The 21,018-nt window shown below is 39.6% G+C and overlaps 14 pseudogenes; all 14 read right to left on the reverse strand.

Annotated features, from left to right (window-relative positions):
* Window positions 1–1,128: 1,128 nt before the first annotated feature.
* LOC149529804 (5S ribosomal RNA) lies at window positions 1,129–1,247 on the reverse strand (annotated as a pseudogene).
* Window positions 1,248–1,835: 588 nt separating this feature from the next.
* Window positions 1,836–1,954, reverse strand: LOC149529805 (5S ribosomal RNA; annotated as a pseudogene).
* Window positions 1,955–3,275: 1,321 nt separating this feature from the next.
* On the reverse strand, window positions 3,276–3,394 carry LOC149529806 (5S ribosomal RNA; annotated as a pseudogene).
* Window positions 3,395–5,387: 1,993 nt separating this feature from the next.
* Window positions 5,388–5,506, reverse strand: LOC149529807 (5S ribosomal RNA; annotated as a pseudogene).
* A 1,320-nt stretch (window positions 5,507–6,826) lies between these two features.
* On the reverse strand, window positions 6,827–6,945 carry LOC149529808 (5S ribosomal RNA; annotated as a pseudogene).
* A 578-nt stretch (window positions 6,946–7,523) lies between these two features.
* LOC149529809 (5S ribosomal RNA) lies at window positions 7,524–7,642 on the reverse strand (annotated as a pseudogene).
* A 604-nt stretch (window positions 7,643–8,246) lies between these two features.
* LOC149529810 (5S ribosomal RNA) lies at window positions 8,247–8,365 on the reverse strand (annotated as a pseudogene).
* A 604-nt stretch (window positions 8,366–8,969) lies between these two features.
* Window positions 8,970–9,088, reverse strand: LOC149529811 (5S ribosomal RNA; annotated as a pseudogene).
* Window positions 9,089–10,414: 1,326 nt separating this feature from the next.
* On the reverse strand, window positions 10,415–10,533 carry LOC149529812 (5S ribosomal RNA; annotated as a pseudogene).
* Window positions 10,534–11,136: 603 nt separating this feature from the next.
* On the reverse strand, window positions 11,137–11,255 carry LOC149529813 (5S ribosomal RNA; annotated as a pseudogene).
* Window positions 11,256–12,579: 1,324 nt separating this feature from the next.
* On the reverse strand, window positions 12,580–12,698 carry LOC149529814 (5S ribosomal RNA; annotated as a pseudogene).
* Window positions 12,699–18,558: 5,860 nt separating this feature from the next.
* LOC149529815 (5S ribosomal RNA) lies at window positions 18,559–18,677 on the reverse strand (annotated as a pseudogene).
* A 602-nt stretch (window positions 18,678–19,279) lies between these two features.
* On the reverse strand, window positions 19,280–19,398 carry LOC149529816 (5S ribosomal RNA; annotated as a pseudogene).
* Window positions 19,399–20,000: 602 nt separating this feature from the next.
* On the reverse strand, window positions 20,001–20,119 carry LOC149529817 (5S ribosomal RNA; annotated as a pseudogene).
* Window positions 20,120–21,018: the final 899 nt, after the last annotated feature.

Raw genomic sequence — 21,018 nt, forward strand, 5'->3', positions numbered from 1 at the left:
GTTTCTTATTTGCTTAGGTTAGTTTCTTATTTGCTTACGACATTTTTTACTTTATTTAAGAAGCTTATGGCATTGGTTTCTTTATTTAATTTGATTATGTCATTAGTTTCTTATTTTCTTAGGGCATTTTTTACTTTATTTAAGAAGCTTATGGCATTGGTTTCTTTATTTAATTTTCTTATGTAATTTGTTTTTTATTTGCTTAGGGCATTTTTTACTTTATTTAAGAAGCTTATGGCATGGGTTACTTTTTTATTTAAGAAGCTTATGACATTGGTTACTTATTTATTTAAGAAGCTTATGGCATTGGTTATTTATTTTAAGTAAGAAGCTTATTGCATTGGTAAGTTCAATTTAATTATTTAGAATTATAGAATTAATAAAAGAACAAATACAAAAAGAAGATCTCAAAAAACAAAAGGCAAGCAAGTGAGCAAGAGGATTTATCTTGCTTTTGGCAAGCATCCCCTACTACTAGGGGGCCTACTGGGCTATTAGCTCAGTGGTAGAGCATGCCTTTGATAATTGCATTGTTTTTCCTAGGATGTGAAGGCTATCAACCACACAGATAGTTCAATGTGCTCATCAACACCTGACCCAGAGATGTGGATCATCCAAGGCACATTAGCATGGCGTACTCTTTCTGTTTGAACCAGGGTTGAAATTTGACTTTTTTTTACCAGGAGGATAGATGAGGTGATTAAAGTGAGATCGAATGTAGATGAAATTTTCTATTCATTCATGGGATCTGGGTGGTCCTAGGAAGCCATGTATTTTGGCTACTTTTTTTCGAGAATACATGCATATCTTATCAGTGTATGGAAGGCTATCTCTCGAGCACAAGCTAAAGTTCTTATTAATTAAGCCTAAATGTTAAATAAACACCTAACAACACATCTTCACATACAAAGAACTATGAGATCACCTTTTATTTTAGGGTGATGGAAGGATAATATCATTCAAATTCATGCCTTTTTCTTTGCATAGGATGGGGAAAATATAGTGAGTATAGGTCCAACTAGGAGACTTTTTCTTTCCAAACCTAAAGTAGTGAATAGTTAAATACTTGCTCTGAGAACTAAAAGAGTAGTGCAAATATAACAAAAAAATGTTCTAAGAAGTAAAATAAGGGTGCAACATCGAGACTTCCTGAGAGGTCACCCATCCCAGTACTACTTCAGCCCAAGCATGCTTAACTACGAAGTTCTGATGGGATACGGTGCACTAACGCTGGTATGATCCCACCCAACATGAAACTCTTGTGTCCTCACATTAGGGCATGCATCGGGATGCACCTTATCCACTACTTTGAACGTGCCTTATGGGGCACCTAGAATGCACGAGAAAGTAAAGAGCACTCTGACATTAAGAATGCATCTTATCCAACACTCAAAAGGCACCAATAGGAAGAAAGGCATGAGTTTCTACAGGGATAAAATCTCCTAATGAATCCACATTGAAAATTTCAGGAAGAACGGTGGTGGGGGTCAAAAGATATGACCCTCAGAAGTTCTTGAATACCATGAGTTATAACATATAAGCTTTTGTCCATCATAAGAACACATTGTTAATATATCAACTATTTCAACCATATGGAGATTACTTTGTTGAGGAAAATCATTTTAACATCGTGTCTATCATCTAGAATGCAACTCATCTAGAACAAGAAGAAAGATGCAACAAGTTCCTATCCAGGAGTTTGAAATAGGCTTGGGAACCTAGAATGAACTTGAATTGGGGAACGAGAGGAAATGGGGACGTGCGATTGAAATTGGGCTGTAAGAACTAAAAGAGTAGTGCAAATATAATGAAGACATGGTCTAAGAAGTAAAAGAAGGGTGCAACACCGGGACTTTCCGGGAGGTCACCCATCCCAGTACTACTCCAGCCCAAGCATGCTTAACTATGAAGTTTTGATGGGATCCAGTGCACTAACACTGGTATGATCACACCCAACATGAAACTCTTGTGTCCTCACCTTAGGACATGCATCAGGTTGCACCTTATCTAGGATGCACATTATATAGCACTCTGAACATGCCTTATGGGACACCCATAATGCATGAGCAAGTAAAGAGCACTTTGACATTAAGAATGTACCTTATTTGACACTTAGAAGGCACCAATAGGAAGAAAGGTGTGAGTTTCTATGGGGATAACATCTCCTAATGAATCCACATTGAAAATTTCTAGAAGAATGGAGGTGGGGGTCAAACTTACAACCCTTGGAAGTTCTTGAATACCATGAGTTATAACATATAAACTTCTATCCATCATAAGAACACATTGTTATTATATCGACTGTTTCAGAGATACAGAGATTACTTTGTTGAGGAACATCATTTTAACATCATGTCTATCATCTAGAATGCAACTTGTTTGGTACAGGAAGAAAGACACAGTGAGTTCCTATCTAGGAGTTGGAAGTAGGCTTGGGGACCTACAATGAACTTGAATTGGGGAATGAGAGGAACAGGGACACGATAAAAAATGGGCTTTGAGAACTAAAATAGTAGTGCAAATATAATGACAAATGGTCTAAGAAGTAAAAGAAGGGTGCAACACTGGGACTTCCCAAGAGGTCAACCATCCTAATACTACTCCGGCCCAAGCACGCTTAATTGTAGAGTTCTGATGGGATCCGATGCACTAACACTAGTATGATCAAACCCAACATGAAACTCTAAAGTCCTCAACTTAGGGCATGCATCGGGTTGCACCTTATTTGGGATGCACCTTAACTAGCACTCTAAACCTGCCTTATGGGGCACCCAGAATGCACGAGCAAGTAAAGAGCACTCTAACATTAAGAATGTGCCTTATCCAGCACTCAAAAGGTAGCAATATGAAGAAAGGAACGAGTATCTATAGGGATAACATCTCCTAATGAATCCACATTGAAAATTTCAAGAAGAACGGAGGTGGGGGTCAAAAGTTATGACCGTTGGAAGTTGTTGAATACCATGAGTTATAACATATAAGCTTTTGTCCATCATAAGAACACATTGTTATTATCTCGACTGTTTCATCCATACAGAGATTACTTTGTTGAGGAACATAATTTTAAATCGTGTATGTCATCTAGAATGCAACTCATCTAGGATAGGAAGAAAGACACATCAAGTTCCTATCTAGGAGTTGGATGTAGGCTTGGGGACCCAAAATGAACTTGAATTGGGGGATGGGAGGAAACGGGGACACGCGATAAAAAATGGGCTCTTAGAACTGAAAGAGTAGAGAAAATATAACAATAATGTAGTCTAAGAAGTAAAAGAAGGGTGCAACACTGGGACTTCCCAGGAGTTCACCCATCCCAGTACTACTCTAGACCAAGCGTGCTTAACAACAAAGTTCTGATGGGATCCAGTGCACTAACATTGGTATGATTGTACCCAACATGAAACTCTTGCATCCTCACCATAGGGCATGCTTTGAGTTGCACCTTATCTAGGATTCACCTTATTCTACACTTTGAATGTGCCTTATGGGGCACCCAGAATGCACGAGCAAGTAAAGAGCACTCCGACATTAAGAATGTGCCTTATTTGGCACTCAAAAGGCACCAATAAGAAGAAAGGCACAAGTTTCTACGGGGATAACATCTCCTAATGAATCCACGGTGAAAATTTCAAGAAGAACGGAGGTGGGGGTCAAAAGTTATGACCCTCAAAAGTTCTTGAATACCATGAGTTATAACATATAAGATTTTGTCCATCATAAAAACACATTGTTATTATACTGATTGTTTCATCCATAAGGAGATTACTTTGTTGAGGAACATCATTTTAATATTGTGTCTGTCATATAGAATGCAACTTGTCTAGGACATTAAGAACGATGCAGCAAGTTCCTATCCAGGAGTTGGAAGTAGGCTTGGGGACATAGAATGAACTTGAATTGGGGAACGAGAGAAAATAGCAATACGCAATCAGAAATGAGCTCTGAGAACTAAAAGAGTAGTGAAAATATAATGATGACATAGTCTAAGAAGTAAAAGAAGGGTGCAACACCGGGACTTCCTAGGAGGTCACCCATCCTTTTAATACTCTAGCCCAAGCATGCTTAACAACAGAGTTATGATGGGATCCGGTGCACTAACTTTGGTATGATCACACCCAAAATGAAACACTTGCATCCTCACCTTAGGGCATGCATCGGGTTGCAGCTTATTATGATGCACCTTATCCAAGACTTTGAACTTGCCTTATGGGGCACCCAGAATGCATGAGCAAGTAAAGAGCACTTTGACATTAATAATGCACCTTATATAGCACTCAGAAGGCTCCAATAGGAAGAAAGGCGTGAGTTTCTATGGGGATAATATCTCCTAATGGATCCACATTGAAAATTTAAAGAAGAACAAAGGTGGGGGTCAAAAGTTACGACCCTCAGAAGTTCTTGAATAGACTCAGTTATAACATATAAGCTTTTGTCATTATAAGAACACATTGTTATTATATCGATTGTTTTAGCCATATGAAGATTACTTTGTTGAGGAACATCATTTTAACATCGTGTCTATTATCTAGAATGCAACTCGTCTGGGATAGGAAGAAAGATGTAGCAAGTTCCTATCTAGGAGTTGAAAGTAGGCTTGGGGACCTAGAATGAACTTGAATTGGGGAACAATTGAAAATGGGTTTGGGGACCTAGAATGAACTTGAATTGGGGAATGAGAGGAAACAGGGATGCAGGATCGAAAATAGGCTCTAAGAACTAAAAGAGTAGTGCAAATATAACAATGACATGGTCTAAGAAGTAAAAGAAGGGTGCAACACCAAGACTTTCCCGAAGGTCACCCATCCCAGTACTACTCTGTCCAAAGCACACTTTACTATGGTGTTCTAATAGGATCCGATGCACTAACGTTGGTATGATTGCACCCAACATGAAACTCTTGTGTCCTCACCTTAGGGCATGCATCTGGCTATACCTTATCTGGGATGCACATTATCCAACACTCTAAACATGCCTTATGGGGCACCTAGAATCTCCTAATGAATCCATGTTGAAAATTTCAAGAAGAATAGAGGTGGGGGTCAAAAGTTATGACCCTCGAAAGTTCTTTAATACCATGAGTTATAACATATAAGCCTTTGTCCATCATAAGAACACATTGTTATTATATCGACTGTTTTAGCCATACGGAGATTACTTTATTGAGGAACATCATTTTAACATTGTGTTTGTCATCTAGAATGTAACTTTTTTGGGATTGGAAGAAAGACACAACAATTTTGTATCCAGGAGTTGGAAGTAGGCTTGGATGCCCACAATGAACCTGAATTGGGGAACAAGAGGAAACATGGATGCGCGATCAAAAATGGGCTATGAGAACTAAAAGAGTAGTGCAAATATAATGACAACATGGTCTAAGAAGTAAAAGAAGGGTACAACATCGAGACTTCCCAGGAGGTCGCCCATCCCAGTACTACTCCAGCCCAAGCGCGCTTAACTATGGAGTTCTGATAGGATCCGGTGCACTAACACTAGTATGATCGCACCCAACATGAAACTCTTGCTTCCTTACCTTAGGGCATGAATCAGGTTGCACCTGTTCCAGGATTTACCTTATCCAACACTCTAAATGTACCTTACGGGGCACCTAGAATGCATGAGCAAATAAAGAGCACTCTGACATTAAGAATGCATCTTATTCGACACTCAAAAGGAACAAATAGGAAGAAAGGCATGAGTTTCTACGAGGATAACATCTACTAATGAATCCATGTTGAAAATTTCAAGAAAAATTGAAGTGGGGGTCAAAAGTTACGACCCTCAAAAGTTTTTGAATACCATGAGTTGTAACATATAAGCTTTTGTCCATCATAAGAATGCATTGTTATTATATCAACTATTTCAGCCATATGGAGATTACTTTGTTGAGGAACATCATTTTAACATTGTGTCTATCATCTAGAATGCAACTCGTTTGGGATAGGAAGAAAGATGTAGCAAGTTCCTATGTAGGAGTTGGAAGTAGGCTTGGGGACCTAGAATAAACTTGAATTAGGGAATGAGAGGAAATAGGAACGAACGATCAAAAATGGGCTCTGAACTAAAAGAGTAGTGCAAATATAATGATATCACGATCTAAGAAGTAAAAGAAGGGTGCAACACCTGGAATTAGGAGTCACCCATCCCAGTACTACTCCAGCCCAGGTGCACTTAATTGCAGAGTTTTGATGGGATTTGATGAACTAATGCTGGTATGATCACACCCAACATCAAACTCTTGCGTCGTTACCTTAGGGCATGCATCAGGTTGCACCTTATCTTGGATGCACCATAACCAACACTTTGAACGTGCCTTATGGGGCACCTAGAATGTATGAGCAAGTAAAGAGTACTCTAACATTAAGAATGCACCTTATGTGGCACTTAGAAGGCACCAATAGGAAGAAAGGAATGGGTTTCTATGGGGACAACATCTCCTAATGAATCCATGTTGAAAATTTCAACAAGAACGGAGGTGGGGGTCAAAAGTTATGACCCTTGAAAGTTCTTGAATACCATGAGTTATAACATATAAGCTTTTTTCCATCATAAGAACACATTGTTATTATATCGACTGTTTCAGCCATACATAGATTACTTTGTTGAGGAACATCATTTTAACATCGTGTTTGTCATCTAGAATGCAACTTGTCTAGGACAAGAAGAAAGACGCAACAAATTCCTATCTAGGGTTGGAAGTAGGCTTGGGGACCTAGAATGAACTTGAATTTGGGAACGAGAGGAAATGGGAATGCGTGATCAAAAATGGGCTCTGAGAACTAAAATAGTAGTGCCAATATATCGACAACATAGTCTAAGAGTTAAAATAAAGGTGCAACACCGGGAGTTCGCGGGAGGTCACCCATCTCAATACTACTATGGCCCAAGTGAACTTAAATGTGGAGTTCTAATGGGATCCACTACACTAACACTGGTATGATCGCACCCAACATGAAACTCTTGTGTCTTCACCTTAGGGCATGCATTGGGTTGCACCTTATTCTAGATGCACCTTATCCAGCACTCTGAATGTGCCTTACGGGGAACCTAGAATGCACAAGCAAGTAAAGAGCACTCTGACACTAAGAATGCACCTTATCCGACACTCAGAAGGCACCAATAGGAAGAAAGGAGTGAGTTTCTATGTGGATAACATCTCCTAATGAATCCACGTTGAAAATTTCAAGAAGTACACCCTCAAAAGTTCTTGAATACCATGAGTTATAACATATAAGCTTTTGTCCACCACAAGAACACATTGTTATTATATAGACTATTAGCCATACAGAGGTTACTTTGTTGAGGAACATCATTTTAACATCGTGTATGTCATCTAGAATGCAACTTGTCTCAAACAGAAAGATAAATGCAACAAGTTCCTCTCCAAGAGTTGGAAGTAGGCTTGGGGACCTGCAATGAACTTGAATTGGGGAACGAGAGGAAACAGAGACATGTAATAAAAAATGGGCTCTAGAACTAAAATAGTAGTGCAAATATAACAACAACAAGGTCTAAGAAGTAAATAAAGTGTGCAACACTGGGGCTTCCTGGGAGGTCACCCATCCCAGTACTACTCTTGCCCAAGCATGCCTAACTACGAAGTTCTGATGGGATCCGGTGCACTAATGCTGGTATGATTGCACCCAATATTAAAATCTTGCATCCTCACCTTACGGCATGCATCGGGTTGCAACTTATCTAAGATGCACCTTATCCAGCACTTTGAATGTCCCTTATGGGGCACCCAGAATGCATGAGCAAGTAAAGAGCACTCCGACATTAAGAATGCGAGTTATTCGGCACTTAGAAGGCACCAATAGGAAGAAAGGCATGAGCTTCTATGGGGATAAGATCTCCTAATGAATCCACATTGAAAATTTTAAGAAGAATGGAGGTGGGGGTCAAAACTTACAACCCTCAGAAGTTCTTGAATACCATGAGTTATAACATATTATCTTTTGTCCATCATAAGAACACATTGTTATTATATCAACTATTTCAGCCATATTGATATTACTTTGTTGAGGAACATCATTTTAACATTGTGTCTATCATCTAGAATGCAACTCATCTGGAACAAGAAGAAAGACGTAGCAAGTTCCTATCCAGGAGTTAGAAGTAGGCATGGGGACCTAGAATGAACTTGAATTGGGGAACTAGAGGAAATGGGGATGTGCGATCGAAAATGGGCTCTAAGTACTAAAAGAGTAGTGCAAATATAACAATGACACGATCTAAGAAGTAAAAGAAGGGTGAAACAACATGACTTCTTAGGAGGTCACCCATCCTAGTACTATTTTGGCCCAAGCGTGCTTGATTGCGGAGTTCTAATGGGATCAGGTGCACTAACACTAGTATCATCACACCCAACATGAAACTCTTGCATCCTCACCTTAGGGCATGCATCAGGTTTCACCTTATCTTGGATGCACCTAATCCAACACTCTGAATGTGCCTTATGGGGCACCTAGAATGCATGAGCAAGTAAAGAGCACTCAACCATTAATAATGCACCTTATCTGGTACTTAGAAGGCACCAATAGGAAGAGAGGCATGAGTTTCTACGAGGATAACATCTCCTAATGAATCCACATTGAAAATTTCAAGAACAACAGAGATGGGGGTCAAAAGTTACGACCCTCGAAAGTTGTTGAATACCATGAGTTATAACATATAAGCTTTTGTCCATCATAAGAAAATATTGTTATTATATTGATTGTTTCAGCCATACAGAGATTACTTTATTGAGGAACATCATTTTAACATCATGTTTATCATCTAGAATTCAACTTGTCTGGGATAGGAAGATAGATGCAACAAGTTCCTCTTTAGGAGTTCAAAGTAGGCTTGGGGATCCACAATGAACTTGAATTGGGGAACGAGAGGAAACTGAGATGTGCGATCAAAAATGGGCTCTAAGAACTAAAATAGTAGTGCAAATATAATGACAACATGGTGTAAGAAGTAAAAGAAGGGCGCAACACCTGGACTTCCTAGGAGGTCACCCATCCCAGTACTGCTCCTGCCCAAGTGTGCTTAACTGTGGAGTTCTGATGGGATCTGGTGCATTAAGGCTAGTATGATCGCACCCAATATTGAACTCTTGCATCCTCACCTTAGGGCATGCATTGGGTTGCACCTTATCTGGGATGCACCTTATCTAGTACTCTGAACATCCCTTATGGGGAACCCAGAATGCACAAGCAAGTAAAGAGCACTCTGACATTAAGAATGTGAGTTATCTAGAACTCAAAAGGCACCAATAGGAAGAAAGGCACGAGCTTCCATGGGGATAAAATCTCCTAATGAATCCATGTTGAAAATTTCAAGAAGAACAGAGGTTGGGGTCAAATCTTACAACCCTTAGAATTTCTTGAATACCATGAGTTATAACATATAAGCTTTTGTCCATCATAAGAACACATTGTTATTATATTGACTGCTTTAGCCATACATAGATTACTTTGTTGAGGAACATCATTTTAATATCTTGTCTGTCGTCTAGAATGCAACTCATTTGGAACAGGAAGAAAGACATAGCAAGTTCCTATCTAGGAGTTGGAAGTAGGCTTGGGGACCCAGAATCAACTTGAATTGGGGAACTAGAGGAAGCGGGGTTGCTCGATCGAAAATGGGCTCTAAGAACTAAAAGAGTAGTGAAATTATAACAATGATATGATCTAAGAAGTAAAGGAAGGGTGAAATAGTAGGAATTCCTGACAGGTCGCCCATCCCAGTACTACTCCGACCTAAGCGTGCTTGACTGTGAAGTTCTAATGGGATTAGGTGCACTAACACTGGTATGATCACACCCAACATGAAACTCTTGCATCCTCACCTTAGGGCATGGATCAGGTTGCACCTTATCTAGGATGCATCTTATCCAACACTCTGAACATGCCTTATGGGGCACCCAAAATGTATGAGCAAGTAAAGAGCACTTGATCATTAATAATGTGCCTTATTCGACACTCAGAAGGTACCAATAGGAAGAAAGGCATGAGTTTCTATGGGGATAACATTGCCTAATGAATCCACGTTGAAAATTTCAAGAAGAACGAAGGTGCAAGTCAAAAGTTACGACCCTCCGAAGTTATTGAATACCATGAGTTATAACATATAAGCTTTTTTCTATCATAAGAACACATTATTATTATGTTGACTATTTTAGCCATACGGAGATTACATTATTGAGGAACATCATTTTAACATCGTGTATGTCATCTAGAATGCAACTTGTTTTGGATAGGAAGAAAGACATGGCAAGTTCCTATGTAAAGTTGGAAGTGGGCTTGGGGTTCCAAAATGAACTTGAATTGGGGAACAAAAGGAAATAGGGATGCATGATCGAAAATGGGCTCTGAGAACTAAAAGAGTAGTGCATATATAACAAGGACACAGTCTAAGAAGTAAAAGATGGGTGCAACATCGAGACTTCTCAAGAGGTCACCCATCTTAGTACTACTTCTGCCCAAGCATGCTTAACTGTGGAGTTCTGATGGGATCTAGTGCAATAACGCTGGTATGATCACATCCAACATCAAACTCCCTTGTCTTAACCTTAGGGCATGCATCAGGTTGCACCTTATCTAGGATGCACCTTATCCAACACTCTGAACATGCCTTATTGAGCACCAAGAATGTACAAGCAAGTAAAGAGCACTTGTACATTAAGAAGTTTCCTTATCCGGCACTCAGAAGGAACCAATAGGAAGAAAGGCTTGAGTTTCTATGGGGATAACATCACCTAATGAATCCATGTTGAAAATTTCAAAAAGAACGAAGGTGGGGGTCAAAAGTTACGACCCTCCAAAGTTATTTAATACCATGAGTTATAACATATAAGCTTTTTTCCATCATAAGAACACATTGTTATTATATCAACTGTTTCATCCATATAGAGATTAGTTTGTTGAGGAACATTATTTTAACACTATGTCTATCATCTAGAATGAAACTCATTTGGGATAGGAAGAAAGATGTTGCAAGTTCCTATCCAGAGTTGGAAGTGGGCTTGGGGACCCCAAACGAACCTTAATTGGGCGATGAAAGGAAACAGGGATGCACGATCGAAAATGGCCTCTGAGAACTAAAAGAGTAGTGCAAATATAATGATGACACAACCTAGGAAGTAAAAGAAGGATGAAAAATCAAGAATTCCCAGGGGGTCACCCATCCTAGTACTACTCCGGCCCAAGTATGCTTAACTGTGGAGTTCTGATGGGATCCGATGCACGAACCCTAGTATGATCGCACCTAGCATGGAACTCTTGTGTCCTCACCTTACAAAATGCATCAAGTTGCACCTTATCTAGTATGTACCTTATCCAACACTTTGAATGTGCCTTATGGGGCACCCAGAATGCACGAGCAAGTAAAGAGCACTCTGACATTAATAATGCACCTTATTCGGCACTCATAAGGCACCAATAGGAAGAAAGGAGCGAGTTTCTATGAGGATATCATCTCCTAATGAATCCACATTGAAAATTTCCAGAAGAACGAAGGTGTAGGTCAAAAGTTATGACCCTCGCAAGTACTTGAATACCATGAGTTATAACATATAAGATTTTGTCCATCATAAGGACACATTGTTATTATATTGACTATTTCAGACATATATAGATTACTTTGTTTAGGAACATCATTTTAACATTGTGTCTATCATCTAGAATGCAACTCATCTGGGACAGGAAGAAAGATGCAGCAAGTTCCTATCCAGGAGTTGGAAGTAGACTTGGGGACCCAAAATGAACTTGAATTGGGCAACAAGAGGAAATGGGGACACGTGATTGAGAATGGGCTCTGAGAACTAAAAGAGTAGTGCAAATATAATGACGACAAGGTCTAAGAAGTAAAAAAAGGGTGCAACACTAGGACTTCCCAAGAGGTCACCCATCCCAATACTACTCCGGCCCAACCACGCTTAACTGCGAAGTTCTTATGGGATCCATTGCACTAACGCTGGTATGATCATGCCCAACATGAAACTCTTGTGTCCTCACCTTAGAGCATGCATCAGGTTGCACCTTATCTAGGATGCACCTTATCCAGCACTCTGAACATGCCTTATGGGGCACCCAAAATGCACAAGCAAGTAAAGAGCACTTTGACATTAAGAATGCACCTGATTTGGCACTCAGAAGGCACCAATAGGAAGAAAAGTCCGAGTTTCTATGGGAATAATATCTCCTAATGAATCCACATTCATAATTTCAAGAATGGAGTTGTGGGTCCAAAGTTACAACCCTCAGAAGTTCTTGAATCAAATGTGTTATAACTCATAAGCTTTTGTCCATCTTAATAACACATTGTTATTATAAAGACCATTTCAGCCATACGAAGATTACTTTGTTGAGGAGGATCATTTTAACATCGTCTTTGTCATCCAGAATACAACTCATCTGGGATAGGAAGAAAGATGCAGCAAGTTCCTATCTAGGAGTTTGAAGTAGGCTTGGGGATCCAAAATGAACTTGAATTGGGGAATGAGGAGAAACGAGAATGTGAGATCGAATATGGGCTCTGAGAACTAAAAGAGTAGTGGAAATATAACAATGACATGGGCTAAGAAGTAAAAGAAGGGTGAAACATTGAGACTTCCTGTGAGGTCACCCATCCCAGTACTACTCCGGCCCAAGTTTGTTTAACTACAGAGTTCTAATGGGATCCGTTGCACTAACACTGGTATGATTGCACCCAACATCAAAGTCTTGCGTCCTCACCTTAAGGCATGCATCGGGTTGCACCTTATCTGGGATGTACCTTATCTAGCACTTTTAATGTGCCTTATGGGGCACCTAGAATGCACAAGCAAGTAAAGAGCACTCTGACATTAAGAATGCAACTTATTTGGCCCTCAAAAAGAACCAATAGGAATAAAGGCTCAAGTTCCTATGGGGATAACATCTCCTAATGAATCCACGTTCATAATTTCAAGAATGGAGGTTCGGGTCAAAAGTTACGACCCTCGAAAGTTCTTGAATCAAATGAGTTATAACATATAAGCTTTTGTCCTTCATAAGAACACATTTCTATTATATCAATTGTTTCAACCATATGAAGATTACTTTTTTGAGGAACATCCTTTTAACATCGTCTCTATCATCTAGAATGAAACTTGTTTGGGACAAGAAGTAAGACGCAAAAGTTCCTATCCAGGAGTTGGAAGTAGGCTTGGGGACCGAAAATGAACTTGAATTTGGGAACGAGAGGAAACAGGGACGCATGATGAAAAATGGGCTTTGAGAACTAAAAGAGTAGTGCAAATATAACAATGACACGGTCTAAGAAGTAAAAGAAGGGTGCAACATTGGGACTTCCAAGGAGGTCACCTATCCTAGTACTACTCTAGCCGAAGTGTGCTTAACTACAGAGTTCTGATGGGATCCAATGCACTAACGTTGGTATGATTGCACCCAACATGAAACTCTTGCATCCTCACCTTAGGGCCTGCATCAAGTGTCACCTTATCTGGGATTCACCTTATCCAGCACTCTTAATGTGCCTTATGGGGGACCCAGAATGCACGAGCAACTAAAGAGCATTCTGACATTAAGAATGCACCTTATCTGGCTGTTAGAAGGCACCAATAGGAAGAAACGCATGAGTTTCTATGGGGATAACATCTCCTAAAGAATCCACATTGAAAATTGAAGAAGAACTGAGGTGCGAATAAGAAGTTACAACCCTCGAAAGTTCTTGAATCAAATGAGTTATAACTTATAAGTTTTTTTCCATCATAAGAACACATTGTTATTATATCGACTATTTTAGCCATATGGAGATTACTTTTTTGAGGAACATCATTTTAACATCGTCTCTATCATCTAGAATAATAATCATCTGGGACAACAAGAAAGATGCAATAAGTTCCTATCCAGGAGGTGGAAGTAGGCTTGGGGACCCAAAATGAACTTGAATTGGGGAACAAGAGGAAATGGGGATGCGTGATCAAAAATGGGCTCTGAGAACTAAAAAGTTAGTGCAAATATAACAATGACAAGGTTTAAGAAGTAAAAGAAGGGTGTAACACTGGGACTTCTTAGGAGGTCACCCATCCTAGTACTACTATGGCCCAAGCAAGCATAACTATGGAGTTCTGATGGGATCCAGTGCACTAACACTAGTATAATTGCACCCAACATCAAATTCTTGTGTCCTCAACTTAGGGTATGCATAAGGTTGCACCTTATCTAGGACACACCTTATCCAACACTCTGAACATGCCTTATGGGGCACCCAAAATGCACGAGCAAGTAAAGAGCACTCCAACATTAAGAATGCTCCTTATTCGACACTAAGATGACACCAATAGGAAGAAAGGTGTGAGTTTCTAAAAGGATAACATCTCCTGATGAATCCACGTTCAAAAATTCAAGAAGAACAGAGGTACAAGTCAAAAGTTATGACCCTCGAATGTTCTTGAATCAATTTCCCAATCTTATAAGCTTTTGTCCATCATAAGAACACATTGTTATTATATCAACTATTTCAGCCATATGGAGATTACTTTGTTTAGGAACATCATTTTAACATCGTTTCTGTTATCTACAATGCAACTTGTCTAGGAGAGGAAGCAAGACACATTAAGTTCCTATCCAAGAGTTGGAAGTAGGCTTTGGGACCCAAAATGAACTTGAATTGGAGAATGAGAGGAAATAAGGGTGCACGATTGAAAATAGGCTTTGAGAACTAAAAGAGTAGTGAAAATATAACAATGACATGGTCTAAGAAGTAAAAGAAGGGTGGAACACCAGGAATTCTTGAGAGGTCACCCATCCTAGTATGACTTCGGCCCAAGTGCGCTAATTGTGGAGTTTTGATGGGATCCAGTGCACTAATACTGGTATAACCGCACCAAAAATTAAACTCTTGCATCCTCACCTTAGGACATGCATCAAGTTGCACCTTTTCTAGTAAGCACCTTATCCAGTAATCTAAATGTGCCTTATGGTGCACCCAAAATGCATGAGCAACTAAAGAGCACTCTAACATTAAGAATGCACCTTATCTGGCACTCAGAAGGAACCAATATGAAGAAAGGTGTGAGTTTCTACGGGGATAAAATCTCCTAATAAATCTACGTTGAAGATTTCAAGAAGAATGGAGGTGTAGGTAAAAAGTTACAACCCTGGGAAGTTCTTAAATCAACTTCCCAATCTTATAGGCTTTTGTCCATCATAAGAACACATTGTTATTATATTGACATTTTCAGCCACATGGAGATTACTTTTTTGAGGTACATCATTTTAACATCATCTATGTCATCTATAATGCAACTTGTCTGGGATAGGAAGAAAGACACAACAAATTCCTATATAGGAGTTGGAAGTAGGCTTGGGGACCCAAAATGAACTTCAATTGGGGAACGAGAGGAAATGGGGACGTGCAATAGAAAATGGGCTGTGAGAACTAAAAGAGTTGTGCAAATATAATGATGACACTATCTAAGATGTAAAAGAAGGGTGCAACACCAAGACTTCTCGGGAGGTTACCCATCCTAGTAATACTCTAGCCAAAGCACACTTAATTATAGATTCTTGATGGGATCCAGTGCACTAGCTCTGGTATGGTCATACCCAACAACAAACTCTTGCATCCTCACCTTAGGGCATGCATCAAGTTGCACCTTATCTTTGATGCACCTTATCTAGCACTCTAAACGTGCCTTATGGGGCACCTAGAATGCACGAACAAGTAAAAGCACTTTGACAATAAGAATGTGCCTTATCTGGCACTCAAAAGGCACCAATAAGAAGAAAGGCACAAGTTTCTAGAGGGATAACATCTCCGAAAGAATCCACGTTGAAAATTTCAAGAAGAACAAAGGTGTGGGTCAAAAGTTACGACCCTTAGAAGTTCTTGAATCAACTTCCCAATCTTATAAGCTTTTGTATATCATAAGAACACATTGTTATTATATTGACTATTTTAGCCATATGGATATTACTTTTTTGAGGAACATCATTTTAACATCGTCTCTGTCATCTAGAATGCAACTCATCCAGAAAAGGAAGGAAGACGCAACAAGTTCCTATCTAGGAGTTGGAAGTAGGCTTGGGGACCCAAAATGAACTTGAATTGGGGAATGAGAGGAAACAGGGAAGCACGATAAAAAATGGGCTCTGAGAACTAAAAGAGATGGATGGAACAACTATCTCCCCACCAAATGCAAATATAACAATGACACGGTCTATGAAGTAAAAGAAATGTGCAACATAGGGACTTCCTAGGAGGTCACACATCCCAGTATTACTCTAGCCTAAGCATGCTTAAATGCAGTGTTCTGATGGGATCTGATGCACTAACGCTAGTATGATCACACCCAACATCAAACTCTTGCATCCTCACCTTAGGGCATGCATTGGGTTGCACCTTATCTTTGATGCACCTTATGCAACACTTTGAATGTGCCTTATGGGACACCTAGAATGCACAAGCAAGTAAAGAGCACTCCAACATTAAGAATGCACCTTATCCAGCACTCAAAAGGCACCAATAGGAAGAAAGGCACTGGTTTCTATAGAGATAACATCTCCTAATGAATCCACGTTTAAAATTTCAAGAGGAATGGAGGTTCGAGTCAAAAATTATGACCCTCGGAGGTTGTTGAATCAACTTCCCAATCTTATAAGCTTTTGTCCATCATAAGAATACATTGCTATTATATCGATTGTTTTAGCCAAATGCAAATTACTTTTTTGAGGAACATCATTTTAACATCATCTTTGTCATCTAGAATGCAACTCATCTAGGACAGCAAGAAAGACGCAACAAGTTTCTATCCAGTAGTTGGAAGTAGGCTTGGGGACCAAAAAATGAACTTGAATTGGGGAACGAGAGGAAATGGGGATGTGCAATTGAAAATGGGCTCTGAGAACTAAAAGATAAGTGCAAATATAATAATGACATGGTCTAAGAAGTAAAACAAGGTATGGTCACAACAATTATCAAACTCTTGCATCCTCACCTTAGGGCATGCATTGGGTTCCACCTTATCTGGGACACACTTAATCTAGTACTTTGAATGTGCCTTATGGGAGACCGAGAATGCATGAGCAAGTAAAGAGCATTTCAAAATTAAAAATGTTCCTTATCCGGCACTCACAAGACACCAATATGAAGAAAGACACAAGTGTCTATGCAAATAACATCTCCTAATGAATCCACATTGAAAATTTCAAGAAGAACGAAGGTGTGGATCAAAAGTTACAACCCTCGGAAGTTCTTGAATCAACTTCCCAATCTTATAAGATTTTCTCCATCATAAGAACACATTGTTATTATATCAACTATTTCAGCCATATGGAGATAACTTTGTTGAGGAACATCATTTTAAGATCATCTCTGTCATCTGGAATGCAACTTGCCTGGGACAGGAAGAAAGACGTAGCAAGTTACTATCCAAGAGTTGGAATTAGGCTTGGGGACGCAAAATGATCTTGAATTGGGGAACAAGAGGAAACAGGGATGTGCGATCAAAAATGGGCTCTAAGAACTAAAAGAGTCATGCAAATATAACAATCACATGATCTAAGAAGTAAAAGAGGGGTACAACATGGAGACTTCGTGGGAGGTCATCCATCCTAGTACTACTCAGGCCCGAGCGCATTTAATTGTAGATTTTTGATGGGATCCAGTGCACTAACTCCATTATGATCACACCCAACATCAAACTCTTGTGCCCTCACCTTAGGGCATTCATCAGGTTGCACATTATTTGGGATGCACCTTATCTAGCACTTTGAACGTGTCTTATGGGGCACCCAAAATGTAGGAGCAAGAAAAGAGCACTCTGACATTAAGAATGCACCTTATCCTGCACTCAAAAGGCACCAATAGGAAGGAAGGCATGAGTTTCTATGGGGATAACATCTCAGTACTACTCCAGCCTAGGCACGCTTAACTGCAGAGTTCTGATGGGATCCAGTGCACTAACACTGGTATGATCACACTCAACATCAAATTCTTGTATCCTCACCTTACGGAATGCATCAAGTTGCACCTTATCTGGGACACACCTTATCCAACACCCTGAATGTGCCTTATGGGGCACCCAGAATGCACGAGAAAATAAAGAACACTCTGACATTAAGAATTTGCCTTATCCAACACTCAAAAGGCACCAATAGGAAGAAAGGCATGAGTTTCTATGGTGATAGTTTCTCCTAATGGATCCATGTTGAAAATTTTAAGAAGAATGGAGGTGCAGGTCAAAAGTTATGACCCTTAGAAGTTCTTGAATCAACTTCCCAATCTTATAAGCTTTTGTCCATCATAAGAAAACATTGCTATTATATTGACTGTTTTAGCCATATGGAGATTACTTTGTTGAGGAACATCATTTTAACATCATCTTTGTCATCTAGAATACAACTCATCTAGGATAGGAAGAAAGACACAACAAGTTCCTATCCAAGAGTTGGAAGTAGGCTTGGGGACCCAAAATGGAGTTGAATTGGGGAATGAGAGGAAACAGGGATGTGTGATCGAAAATGGGCCCTGAGAATTAAAAGAGTAGTGCAAATATAACAATGAAATGGTCTAAGAAGTAAAAGAAGGGTGCAACACTGAGACTTCCCAGGAGGTCACCCATCTGAGTACTACTCCAACCCAAGCACACTTAACTGGGGAGTTCTGATGGGATCCAATGCACTAACGTTGGTATGATCACACCCAACATCAAACTCTTGCATCCTCACCTTAGCGCATGCATGAGGTTGCAGCTTATCTAGGATGCATGTTATCCAACACTCTAAATGTGCCTTATGGGGCACCCAGAATGTATGAGCAAGTAAAGAGCACTCTGACATTAAAATAGTGCCTTATATGGCACTCAAGAGGCACCAATAGGAAGAAAGACATGATTTTCTACGGTGATAACATCCCATAATTAGTCCACATTGAAAATTTGAAGAAGAATGGAGGTAGGGGTCAAAATTTATGACCCTCGAAAGTTATTGAATGAATTTCCCAATCTTATCAGCTTTTTTCCATCATAAGAACACATTGTTATTATATCAATTGTTTTAGCAATATGGAGATTACTTTGTTGAGGAACATCATTTTAACATCATCTCTTTCATCTAGAATGCAACTCATCTAGGATAGGAAGAAAGAGTTAGCAAGTTACTATCCAGGAGTTGGGTGTAGGCTTGGGGACCCAAAATGAATTTGAATTGAGGAACTAGAGGAAATGGGAATGCACGATTGAAAATGGGCTTTGAGAACTAAAAGAATAGTGCAAATATAACAATGACATAATCTAAGAAGTAAAAGAAGGGTGCAACACCAAGACTTCCCAAGAGGTTACCCATCCCAGTACTACTCCGGCCCAAGCACACATAACTACAAAGTTCTGATGGGATCTGATGCACTAATGTTGGTATGATCACACCCAACATCAAACTCTTGCATCCTCACCTTAGGGCATGCATCAAGTTGCACCTTACCTAGGATGCACCTTATCTAGCACTCTGAATGTGCCTTATGGGGTACCCAAAATGCATGAGCAAGTAAAGAGCACTTGAAGATTAAGGATGCACCTTATTTGGCACTCAAAAGGCACCAATAGCAAGAAAGGCGTGAGTTTCTACAGGGATAACATCTCCTAATGAATCCATATTGAAAATTTGAAGAAGATTGGAGGTGCAGGTCAAAAGTTACAACCCTTGAAAGTTCTTGAATCAACTTCCCAATCTTATAAGCTTTTGTCCATCATAAGAACACATTGTTATTATATTGACTATTTAAACCATATGGAGATTACTTTGTTGAGGAACATCATTTTTACATCATCTCTGTCATTTAGAATGCAACTTGTCTAGTATAGGAAGAAAGACGTAGCAAGTTCCTATCTAGTAGTTAGAAGTAGGCTTGGAGACCCAAAATGAACTTGAATTGGGGAACATGAGGAAATGGGGATGTGCGATTGAAAATGGGCTATAAGAACTAAAAGAGTAGTGCAAATATAACAATGACATGATCTAAGAAGTAAAAGAAGGGTGCAACACCAAGACTTCCCTGGAGGTCACCCATCCCAATACTACTCTGGCCCAAGCGTGCTTAACTATAGAGTTCTGATGGGATCCAGTGCACTAACGCTGGTATGATCTCACCGAACATCAACCTCTTGCATCCTCACCTTAGGGCATGCATCAGGTTGCACCTTATCTAGGATGCATCTTATCCAACACTCTAAAGGTGCCTTATGGGGCACCCAGAATGAATTAGCAAGTAAAGAGCACTCATAGATTAAGAATGTGCCTTATCTGGCACTCAGAAGGCACCAATAGCAAGAAAGGCACGAGTTTCTACAGTGATAAAATTTCCTAATGAATCCATGTTGAAAATTTCAAGAAGAATGGAGGTGTGGGTCAAAAGTTATGACCCTCAAAAGTTCTTGAATCAACTTCCCAATCTTATAAGCTTTTGTTCATCATAAGAACACATTGTTATTATATCGACTGCTTCAGCCATATGGAGATTACTTTGTTGAGGAACATCATTTTAACATCATCTCTATCATCTAGAATATAACTCATCTGGGATAGGAAGAAAGACGTAGCAAGTTCCTATCTAGGAGTTAGAAGTAGGCTTGGTGACCCAAAATGAACTTGAATTGGGGAACGAGAGGAACTGGTACGAGTGATTGAAAATGGGCTCTAAGAACTAAAAGAGTAGTGCAAATATAACAATACATGGTCTAAGATGGAAAAGAAGGGTGCAACATCGAGACTTCCTAGGAGGTCACCCATCCCAGTACTACTCTAGCCCAAGCGTGCTTAATTGTAGAGTTTGAATGGGATCTAGTGCACTAACACTAGTACGATCGAGCCCAACATCAAATCCTCTTGCCCTATTCTTAGAATGTGCCTTCTAAAGCACTATTAATGCATGAGGAAGTAGAAGGAACTCTAAACTTAGGAATGTGCCTTATCTGGTACTGAGAAGGCATTGATAGGGAGACAAATAGAAGCACTTATCCAACACTCAGAGTGCACCATTGATGTTTTAGCA

This window comes from Cupressus sempervirens, chromosome 11, assembly GCF_028749045.1.
Source record: "Cupressus sempervirens isolate cs-2001-9-10 chromosome 11, ASM2874904v1, whole genome shotgun sequence".
NCBI classification, from domain to species: Eukaryota; Viridiplantae; Streptophyta; class Pinopsida; order Cupressales; family Cupressaceae; genus Cupressus; species Cupressus sempervirens.